Here is a 12,309-nt window from a genome sequence, read left to right as displayed (position 1 = left end):
GGCCAGCTGTTGCCCCTCTGGCTCCACCAGCACGTTCGTGTGGAGGCCACACTTTCTTGGGGGCTGCTCCCAGCCAATGTGTGGACACATTGGGATATTCGTGGGATACCCCTATCCCTATGGGATGTGGGACTCTCTACCAGCAACTTCAGCCCCAGGACTCTCCATCAGCCTGGCTGAAACTTTCTTAGAACTGGGTTGAGTCTGAGGCTCTTCCTACCCAGTCCTCCTTCCTTCCCAGTCCTCCTTCCTTCCCTCTTTCCTTTCACAGATGCCCAACCTTCATCACTGTCTGAAGGCCCACCCCTGTCCTACCTGCTCCTGCTCCTTCCCCTTTATCCTTCACAAGAATTCCCCAAATAAATCTCCTGTAAATCTAATTGTATTATGTCCTCTTAGTTCTCAGAGGGCCTGAACTAAAATACAATGAAAATGAGGTTAGAAGAATCCTGATGTGTGTGGCAAGTAGTTGCTTGATTTAGTCCCAATTTTGGCCAATAAAATTTTGAGTGAATTCATACCAGGAACATTGCAAGAAATTGTTCCAGTTTTTCTGAAGTTTAACAGTGGCTGAATTTGTTTCTAATCAGTTTATCTGTAGATGTTTATAGCTTCAGTTCAATCTGGTGTTTTAAAGCTGTGTACATTCCATATTTACAAACTTCATCAAAGGGAAATGCAGAGAGCAGTCTAGACAATGGCTTAAGTTTTTTTTTTCACTTTTTTTTTTATTGTGGTGAAAATATATAAAATGAAATATACACCAAAAGTCAACAAATCTACACGTACAATGCAATGGCATTGATTACATTCTTTAAGTTGTGCAATCATTCTTGCTATTCTCTCCCAGATATTCCACCACTATTAACAGAAACTCAGTTCACCTTAAAAAACCAAACCAAAACCAAACTCACTGCCATCAAGTAGATTCTGACTCATAGTGACCCTCTTTGGGTTTCCAAGGAAGTATCTCTATGGCAGTAGATTGCCCAGTCTTCCTGTCATGGAGTGGCTGGTGGGCTTGAACTGCCAACTTTCTGGTTAGCAGTCAAATGCCTTAGGCACTACACCACAGGAGCTCCTTGGACTTTTATAATAGTGTAGATTTCAAGCTCTTTTATATGTTACCTACAATTGCCAAGTCTCTCTGGTTTCCTGGGGTTCTCCTATTGACTTTAGAAACTCCACTCAGGCATTCATCTGTTTTCAACAAATGTTTTCTGAGCACCTACTACAGGTACTCTTCTCAGCCCAGGGATACAGCAATGGATGAGACAGATGAGGGCCCTGCCCCAGTTCTTTTTCTTTTTTCTTTTTTTTAAATTTTTATTGTGATTTGGGTGAAAATTTACAGAGCAAATTCACTTTGCACACAGCAGCCCACACACACCCTGTCTCATGAAATCAACTGCAATTTCCCACAATGCAACAGCTCCCCTTCTATAGTTACCTCCTCCCTGTGTCCTTCCCTCTATGTACTCCTACCGCCCTGACCTATGTCCCTGTGCATACACAGCCCTTCTATTCTCCCAAGATTTATCTCTCCAAGGAGTGTATCTACCTAATGTAAATATTCAGCTCATATGCCTGTCTTTTGTTTGGCTGGAAGCCACAGGAGGGGGTTCAATTCCAGACCAGAAGGGCAGCTAGGGGCCATAGTCTCAGGGGTTCCACCTGGCTCCATCAGACAAGCAAACCTGGTCCCTTTTATTTATTTATTTTTTTATGATTTTGAGTTTTCTTCCACATTGTTCTCCTGCCCCAATTCTTGTGGCTTCTGTGAGAGTTTCCTCATCTTCTTTTCCTGGGATGCCAGGGAGCTTGCTGACTGAGGCCTTGGTTTAATTTGGCAAGTAAACTTTGTTCAGGGGCATGTATTCTAGGAGACAGCAGGGCACTACCCTAGCAGCAGACCTCTAGCCTGGCAACAGGAGTGGGAGATATTTTCTCATGTGGCCACAAGTCCTGGCTTGTCTGACACATTCCTGTCTAACACCTCTTTCCTGGCATAAATCTTAATAGTGCCCCCTTCACTCTGTATTGTCTCTATTGGACAATAGATTCTATGACCACTGCAGTGGTCACACTCATCACCCCACCCCAGTTCCAGAATGGGAGAGTAGTGCTACAAAAGGTGGTCATAGGGCTTGTTAACTCATTTGTTTCCACATGGTGCTTGTGACACAAGCAGGAGTGGAATTGTCCTGCCCTATCCTCTGAGTCCCCTGGCCTTTATGCCTTTAGGGAGTTCCTGCTTAGTGACTATCACAGCCTGGCTCCTGCATGGCTGCCCACTCTTGGTGTGAGGGAGGGTGCTGGGGACTGCTCACCCCAAACCATCCTCCCTGTAGGGCCTGAGAGCCCTGGGGCTAATTTGGCCAAGACTGTCTCCCACAATGTGGATTAAAATGCTGGCAAGGGCAGTTACTGCATTTTCAGAGATGGGGCTTGTCATGTCAGGTTGAGTAACTTTGAAAACTTTTCCGGGGTTTACCTGTGCTTCCTAGGTCTATTTATGATAATGCAATCCGAGCAAACCTCCAGGCTTCCTGGCTCGTAATATGCTGGGCAGAATTTATTGCCAAAGCTGGAGAGGGCAGTGGCCACTATTGGCCAGTATGTTGCTCTCCAGCTTTCATTATTGTAAGTTGAGAAAGACACACACACACACACACACACACACACAAAGTGCTGAATTCCAGAAAAGCTTAGACTTTGAAACCTGATCAAATTAACCACAAGCATGGGATTGGCCTTCTTGTGGGAGTGGCTCCAGGAATTAGCAGCTAGAAGAAGAGGTCTAACTAGGATGGGGACAAGGGAGGCACTTTCCTCGAGGATGATGCCTTGGGGTGAGGATAAGTTTGGAGGTCTTGCCTTGTAGAGGGCTCCTGTGTCGAAACAGATGCCTTCAGAGTTCAGAGGTGACACAGCTAGGACTGTTGACTTGGGAAGAACCTCCTCTGACTCCCACTCCTCATGCCTGGAGCTGCTTCTCTTTCAATTTCTACCTTGGTGTCTGCTCTGGGTGAACTTCGGGTGTCAACAACAGAGCTGAGGCTGCAGTTTAGGGACTACTGGGGTATAGAGAAGGATCTCTGGTGGTGCAGTGGTTAAGGCATTTGGCTGCTAACCAAATTGGCTTGAACCCACCAGCTGGGCCATGGGAGAAAGATGAGCAGTCTGCTTCCGTAAAAATTTACAGCCTTAGAAACCCTATAGGGCAGTTCAACTCTGCCCTATAGGGCTACTACGAGTTGGAATCGACTCAATGGCAGTGGATTTTGGGTGGGGTAGAGAGAAAAATGTTAGACTTAACTCTGGGAGAACACAGCATTTTGGATATATTAGATTGTTTTTGTTATAAAAACATTTTTAGTGTTTTCATTTCTTACTTCAAAATTAATTCACACACATTTGTAAAATATGTGTGTGTGTGTGTGTGTGTATGCAGAGATAAACAAAAAGAATGAAAATCACCTCCAAATCAACCATCCAGTTATAATAACTAATAACATATTGGCATTTTTTTCTTTATCTACCTAATATGATAACATATGCAGTTTTTGAAAATGAAATTCAGATCATTCTGCTGTTTTGTAACCTGTGTTCTATACTTAACAATGCTCATTAAAGATGCAGTGGGTGTTAGTAGGTAGTAGAAGGTGACCAGTGGGCAATTACTCAAGGAGCACAGAGTGTTTGAAAACCATTAATTAATTAATGCAAGAAATGTATGTAACATGCCTACAATGTCCATATGCAGTTGGCACTTGATAAATACTTTTCTCAGGTAATCCTTGTAACAACTCTGTGAGTAGAATTATCAAGGACGTAGACTATCATTCTTTTTAAAGAAAGTGGCTTTTGTAATCTGATGTTTAAAAATAGCATCTCTGAATCTTTAAATGCACTGGATCACTCCAGTTTGACTTTAAAACAAATCCTCCTCTCCCCTTTATGCCCTAAAACCATGGGCAGAGTGAAAACTCAGGGTGGGATTGTTGTGTTCATTTCAGGGAGAGGGGTGACAAGAGAAATGCTCTTGATAAGAGGAGGCTTTTGAATCAGATCATGGAAACCAGGTCTTTCTGGTTAGGTTAACTGCCAAGTATCTAAGGAAATCAATGGTTTGCATGTTGGGAGAAAGGGGAAGGCCCTGAACAAGATGGATTGACACGGTGGCTGCAGCGATGGGCTCGGGTATAGTAGGGATTGTGAGGTTGGGACAGGACTGGGCAGTGTTTCGTTGTGCTGTCCATAGGATCACTATGAATCGGAAATGACTCTATGGCACCTAACAACAACAACAACAATGCTGGGAGAAGTCTAGGTTAATACTGTGCAACAGATAGAAAAGTCACAAGAGGCAGTTGAGAAAGATGAATGGTGAAATACTGCACAGTCTCTCCACCCCTACTAATGTTGATTTTTACAGGTAGCTTCCCTGGAGTACAGCATGCTGTAAAAACCCAAGTTATAACTTTTCATATTTGCATGTAGTAAAACTCTCGAGACTGTATCTCTCAGGTACAATTCAAGGCCATTCTAGGCCCACAGTGAGACACAGGCTGCAGCCAGTAGGTACACTGGTGCTGTACCTTGGAGGCATGAGCTGGATTTGGGTCTTCTTGAGGGATGCCCCAAAAGAGCACAAGATTTGGAGCCACAAGCCTGGATTTGGATCTGGGATCTACCTGACTACTACCTGATAGGGTCCAACTCAAGCCTTTTAATCACCATATTCTCACCTGTAGTGTTGGATATTAATACCTGCTTCACAGAGTTGATGTAAAGATTGAAGGAGGAATTGATGTAATGCTCTTAGCAGTTTGGCATATCAGTGGTAGCTATTATTGCTGTTGTTACTAACTCCAGTAGCCTAATGAAACACTCAGAAATTCCTTAGATGAAAAATTCCTGTCTGTCTGGAAGAAATGGAGTAATGACATGGGTCTCCAACATTCTTGTCTTAACCAAAGGGCATGTGGATTCTGTTATCATAGGACCACATCTCCCTGCCTCATTTCAGTGAGCTTTCAGAGTTGGGAAGTGTCCAGCATCACAATTCTAAGAGCACAGATACCGATCCCACCCACCTGGATTTGAACTCTACATCTGCCTTTCACTTACTGTCTGAACTTGGGGAGGTTACTAAACTCTCTATGCCCCAGTGTTCGAGAAAGGGGGATACTAATAGCATCTACTTTATTGAGATATTGGGAAGATTAAATAAGGCAATATGTCAAATGTATTGTGTCAACCACTGTTCTACATGTAAGCTATTCTTAATTGCCTCAAGTCAATGAAAAGTCAACTGGCTGCTACCATCTGACTCATAATGAGGCATCTCATCAGATATGGGAGGGGCTTCTTTACTGGTGGGTCTTTTGGGCAGCTGGTCTGACCCAGGTGCATGGATTCTGGTTAGTTTAGATCATAGAAGACCCTTTGTATCTCTCTCTGCAGGATATATATGTCTACACATGATAGACATATACTGCTGGATATACTATTAGTCATAGAGGTTAAGTGATAGCAAGGATTCATTATCAATTACTCCCCTAAACATTTTTTTTTTTTTTTTTTGTACCTCGTGGCATAGTGCCTAAGGCATTTGACTGCTAACCAGAAGCCTGGCAGTTCAAACCTACCAGGCACTCCTCAGAAGGAAGGTTGGGCAATCTACTTTCGTAGTGATACCGCCTCGGAAACCCAAGGAGGGGTTGTTATGAGTCAGGAATGACTCAAAGGCAGTGAGTTTGGTTTAATATAGATAAAGCCCTGGAGACTCAGAGATGAAAGGCTTTGCTCTCAGTGAGCACTGTTAGACTACTTTTTTTTTAAAATTTTTTTTATTGTGATTTGGGTGAATGTTACAGAGCAAATTCATTTTCCATACAGCAGTTCATACACATTTTGTTTCATGATGTTGACTTCAATTCCCCACAGTGTAACAGTGCTGTCTTCCATCTTCTTCCCCGGAGTCACCTCTTCCTTGTGTCCTTCCCTCCCAAGCACTCCCGTGCCGCTGCCCTTCTGTTCTCCCGTGACTGATCACTCCAAGGAGTGTATCTACCTGATTGTCTGATTAGTTATGTGCCTATCATGTGAAGTGCCAAGACAGATGGTCCTGTCTGTATGCACTCAAAGCATTCAGAATATGTTTAGACCAGGCAACAAGGGAAAATATCCAGAAGAAGGTGAAGTTAGAGCTGAGTCCCTCTATTAGTTAGAACTTATTTGGGTGTAGGTGACATAGCTTAAGGAAAAAAAAAAAAAAAGAAAAACATATATATTTAAATTGACCCATTTAACTAGGAAATCCAAGGGTAAACTTCAGATTAGCTAGATTTAGGATCTCAAATAATAGAGTACTCTGTCTTTTCTTCTCTCAATTCTTTTTCCCTCTGAGTCACTCTTTTACTTCAGATAGACTTTCTCACAGTGGCTAGGACAGAGGCCTGTATGAATATTTTTCCTGTTTGGCCTGCTCAGGGAGGAGGAAAAAGTACTCCTTTTTAAAATTTTTTTTTTTTTAAATGTCCATATACCAATTCCATGATTATCCCCTGATGTGTTAGATAATAAACAAGTAAACAAACGAACAAACCAATGAATGTGTTTCTCCTGTCTCAATGAGGACAGGGATTTGTCTGCTTCTGTTCATGGCTCTCCTAGAACAGTATGCGTGGCACTTAGTAAGTGGTTAACAAATATTTCTTGAATGATTGAACTAACCAGCAAAAGTTTGGTCATGTGTTCAGTTCATAGCTGGGTTTTCTACCCAGAAAGTAGAATGGCAGAAAAATATTCTGAGCAGTCCAAAAAAAATTATTGCCACAGTTTTCTATGGTCCTGAAACATAAGTAAAACTTAGCTAGCAGCAGAAGAGTGGCCAGCTTCCTAGGTATGGGGAACAGTATGTATAAAGTGATGGAGGTGAAGGGATGCAGGAGTTGGAGGTAATTTGGTATGGCTAGAATATTGGACCATATGAACACAAGGTGGGAAATGGGCTTGTAGAGGACTTTGTGTTGAATCTTCCATTGCTTTTTGTTCCTCCAGCTTCACTCTCCACCTGTCCACCCTGTCTCTGCCCTGGGAGACCTTCATGTTCTCTAGCAATGGTTTCTTCTCCCATCTGGTTGGGTTTAGCTAATGGGGAGTGCTGGTAGGAAATGAGAGAGAGGGAGAAGAATAAGTGGGATATTTTAAATTTTGGTTTCCTCTCTGCAGGGCCACTTTGGGTTCCATCATGAGGTAAGAACAGCATTTGATAGTAAGAGTTTATGAACTTTTATAGCCATTTGACAGATTTTTGTCTGTTGAGTCTAATAAAATTTTTTCTGACTTACATTATGTGTTCATTTTTTTATTTTTTTAAAATAAATTTTTAATTAAGTTCTATAAAACTAATAGGCTGAGACGGAGTATATTAAAACAAAATAAAACAAAATGAAAACAAAAGACCCCATCTTTGTCTCTCAGCATGGATTGTTGGAGAAGCACTGGCCTTATCCCAGTGGACCTCAGAGTGGAAACAGCTCCATGGCTACAAACCCCATGTTACTGCACTATGCCTTATGGTTCCTCTGAATCTGGGCCCCATCTTTATAAATAATACCATCTCAAATTATTGTAATCTGACCATGTCATTTGCTTCTTAATGGGATCCTAATTGACACAAAGTAACCTGTAAGTGATGCAGAGCCGTGGAAGGAGTTTGAGCAGGAATGACAGGAGATTATGGCAGCATGAGGGTGGTATGGATAAGGAGAAAATTCCAGGTAGAGTGAGCAAGGTTAAGGCCAGATTTCGACAAGAGAAGATTCGGGCAGTGGTGTTAAGGAAGGAAGGGAGGAGAAAAAATGATAGATATGGATTCATAGTCAGGATTCAGTCAGGAAAACAGAAACCATTATATAAATATTTCAAGCAGAGAGAAATTAAATATTGCATGGGTCATCAAACTACATCCTGGGGGCAAATTCAGTCCACTGCCTGTTTTCATAAATGTGGTTTAATGGGGACACAGCCATGCTCATTTTTTTATGTATTGTCTATGGCTGCTTTTGTGTGACAACACAGAGTTGAGCAGTTGTGATAGAGACCATATATGGCTCGCAAAGTCTAAAATCTTTTCTATCTGCCTTTCTTCAGAAAGTTTGCCATCCCCTAGAATATTGGGAAGTAGGAGCTTACAGAACATTAGGAAAAGCTTCAGGAAACACATGTTGTTGTTATTTGCCGTTGAATTGGACCGGACTCATAGTGACCCCTCCTTGGGTTTCTGAGGCGGAAATACGTATCATGGAAAATTACTGCCATCAGGCCATCAGGAGGTTGCAGAAATCTCAGTGATGTCAGCTGCCTGCCAATCACAGTAGGTGATTGCAGGGAATTGCCTAAGCAAATGTCATGTCTAAAGATGTAAGTGCCCACCATTGCTACAAGGAAACAGGGCTTCTCTTTCTCTTTTGCCTTCCAGTCTGGAGCAAGTACCCCTCAATGACAGACTCTAAATGAAATTGGTTGCATTTTTCCAGCTTTTCCCCTTGATACAGGGGCAGGATTATAGAAGACCAGGACTTTGGGAGAACTAATGAGGGGTAAGGGATTTGGAGGCTGAGATAACTCCCAGGAGTGGGTAACTGTGACGGACCCATGGAAGAAGAGTGGAGAGAAGATTCTGGAGAGCAGAGGCACTGTTGCAGGTTAGACCCCAACCCCCTGCCACCTGCTCCAAAGGGATTTTATTTGTTGTTGTTAGGTGCCGTTGAGTCGGACCTGACTGGCAGCAACCCCTCTTTGGGTTTCCAAGGCTGTATCACTATGGAAGGAGATTGCCCAACCTTCCTTCCAACGAGTGGCTGGTGGGTTTGAACTGCCAGCCTTCTGGTTAGCAGTCAAGTGCCTTAGGCACTATGCTACCAGAGATCCTGGGATTTTATTCAGACTCCTTCATTCAGTGATATTCATGGAGTACAACTAGAGTATAAAGCACTTTTGAAATAATAATGAAATTGATATTCCAAGCCTGAGATGAACAGATCTTGCCAAAGGAGACCTTCCAGGAATTGGAAAACACTGGCAATCTCCTTGGCCCACGGGCCCTGTTGGCATGCAGAATTCTGTAAATGCCAGGGAGAAGCATGAAGCAAAGCAAGTGGCAAGAGAATCTGGAGGGAAGGTAGGAGGGCAGAGAGGAGAGAAAGGGGTGCATCAGGAGATGGGCTCAGTAAAAAGGTGAGAAGTCACCTGATTCCTCTACAGACATTGAAGGGCATGGGGATAAACGCTGGGACTATAGGTCCTGACTACCCCTTGGCCTCTCCCCCACCTTGTTTACCGTCCTAGTGGTCAGTCAGGGCCCCACCTTCCTCCCAAAGGGACAGTTCCCAATCAACAGTAAGGAGCCTGCTGTGGGAGGAAGGGGGAGCCTTGATTTTGACTCGTGGTGACCCCCATGAGACAGAGAGTAGAACTGCCTTGTAGAGTTTTCTTGGCTGTAATCTTTATGAGAATGGATCACCAGGTCTTTGTCCAGCCCAGCAGCTGAGCACTAAACCATTGTACCTCTAGGCTCCATCTCTACACGTTACTCCTTCCTTTACCTGAACAGAGGCAATGAAATTCAAGGACCTGGACCATGTGCTTTTTCTCTCCAACAAAGCCGATTTTATTAGCTTTCCTCCCTCCAATCTGGTAGTATTCCAGCTCATAAATACATCCCACTAATCCACCTTATAGCCTACTAATTAGTGGTTGTCTTCCAAATGAGATTTGCCTTCTAATGGTTTTTATGTGCAAATACAATGTTGCAATAAATTGAGTAGTTTTGATTAAGATGAACCTCTTCTAGAGTCCAATTTATAAATCTAGGAAAGGGCTGTCATTTGGGACAAGAAACAATGTGTTCATTGTCAAGGATGCCTGAATAATTTTCAAGGTCACACAGCAAATGAGGCAGAATGGGGATTTGAACCCCAGTCTGTTCTAAAAGTGTCTTGGGAGAATTGACATGTCAGGATTACTTTGGAAGACTTATCCTGGATCAGCATTGTCCTATTTCTGCTCAAGGAATAAAATAAAAAGGAGAAAATGTATTAGACCACATTCTTTTATTTGCCAAGTGACAAGGAAGCAATTTATTGATTTTTGTATATAGGAAGTCTGGGAAGGAGATCAGGCAAGGTTGGATCCAGAGACTCATCTGTCATCAGGACTCAATTTCTTCCTTTCTTGATCTCACAGCCATGGCTTTTTTATGTGTTGGTTTCTTTTTTAGGAACACTCAGTTTTCATGTTGACAAAGTGTCTCCTGACAGTATCAGGCTTACATGGTCCTTTGAGACCACAATCCTGGAGACAGTACTTTTTTTTTTTTTTCCTGATTGCTACAGTGAAAAACTGGGGACAGTTTGATTGGTCCAAGCTGCATTTGTAACCTTTCCTGACCCAATCATGTGCCCACTTTTGGGGGAGAGGGTTGGATCAGCCCTGTGTAAGTCTGTTCTGGTTATCTAGTGCGGCTTGGACAGTAATATACCACAAATGGGATGGCTTGAAGAAATAGGAGTTTATTCTCTAGTAGTTTGGAGGCTTTACGTCCGAGTTCAAAGTGCCAGGCTCTAGGGACTGGGGGAAAGCCCCTCAACCTTGGGCTTCAGCTCTGCCTTCTGCTCCCAGCCCACTGAAGCTGGAGGCTTTTCCTCATTCATCTGCTGGCTGCTGAGGCTGACAAATCCAAGGTTGACAAGTAACAAGGCACAGTCTCAATAGTACCAAACCACATGGCAGGCCATTAATTCAAGTCCATTTAAAGTCTCAAAGTTGGTAGAACATGGCAGGCTGCTGAACAACGACTCGACTACACGTTGGATTCAAGCATGCTCATAAGCTAGAGACCATTCCCAAAGCTGCTGCTTGTATATAGGAAGCAGACCACATCCTTAAAGCAGCTACTCAGCTGCTTGTGGTAGGTCCCACCATGGAGCTGATTGCCAGTCTCATCATGGGGAATAACTACCACCAGCTGCCCAGCCACTGAACCAGGCCCAACCAAGTTGACATACAACTTTAACTACCACAAAGCCATATGGACTGAGAATTGTGGGCAGGCGGTTCTCCAGTGAGATTCTGGGGTTAAAAACCTATGTTTCCTACAAGGAAGAGATAGATGCATTCTGTCTTCTCTATTCACTTTTTCATGCTATAAATATATGTTGTATGAAGTCTGGCTGGCTGTTGGGAGTCCTCAGGTGAATAAGATCGGCTCTGGAAGGAGGGTCCTCTTTGACACTTGCGTAGGATCTTTCTGACCATTAAAAATTTCAGCTTCTTCAGGAGGTTGAGTTTTTGGCCTGCTGACCCCAGAGATTCTGGCCAATACTGGCTTACAATAGCTCTTTCAGCTTCCAGGGCCTCTCAGTGGGCTCTGTAACCAAACCATCAAAATAATGACAACCAGAGAGGGAGAAAGAAGGGGAAAAGGGGGAATGCTTCCAAAGCTTCTTGGAGCCTGTGGGCGCCCCCTGCCAGAGAATCGGAGAGTCTGTGTACCTTAGAAACCTGGCCTTCACTGAGTCCCTGTCCTTCAGATCTTTCATAAACTGTTCTAAGAAACGCTTGCTTCCAACAGTTAGAAGTAATGCCAGGCTGTTTATGTTTACCACCAGGCAGCATGGTAAGCACCAAGGATCCCAAACGCCCTCTTAAAGGAATCAGGCATCCCTTGACCGTGTTTTCAGCCATCTTCCCTACAAGGACCCACACGTTTCCAGATGGACCACACACTTGCTTTCCTTACACTTTTGCACGCACTTATCCTCTGCCAGATTGCCCCTCCCCTTCGGGCCATCAAGTCGGATCAGACTCATAGCGACCCCTCCTTGGGTTTCGGAGGCAGTATCTCTACAGAAGTTGATTGCCCAATCTTCCTTCCGAGGAGTGGCTGGTGGGTTTGAACCGCCAGCTTTCTGGTTAGCAGTCAAATGCCTTAGACACTGCACCACCAGGGCTCCCCAGTGAACTCCTAGACTCATTCAAATGCTGACTGTAGGAATCAAAGATTTCTTCCTCAGTACCCTGGTGGCATCGTCCTTAAAGTTCAGCTCACAGTACCGTGCCGGTGTCGCACACCCAGTCTCTCCCTCGCCGCGCCCAGCAGAGTAGGAACTCTGGTCTCTCTGCTGGAGTTACAGGAGAGAAGAGCCAGAGTCTAATGCTCAACGACTTTTCCCACAGGAAAAATGAGCGCATACACGAGATAGTGTGTGGGGAGGTGCTTACAGAGTGTGCTCTACA

This window comes from Orycteropus afer, unplaced genomic scaffold (genome assembly GCF_000298275.1).
Source record: "Orycteropus afer afer isolate SDZICR_OR568_19922 unplaced genomic scaffold, OryAfe1.0 scaffold00026, whole genome shotgun sequence".
NCBI classification, from domain to species: domain Eukaryota; kingdom Metazoa; phylum Chordata; class Mammalia; order Tubulidentata; family Orycteropodidae; genus Orycteropus; species Orycteropus afer.
Note: the sequence above shows the minus strand (reverse complement) of the source record.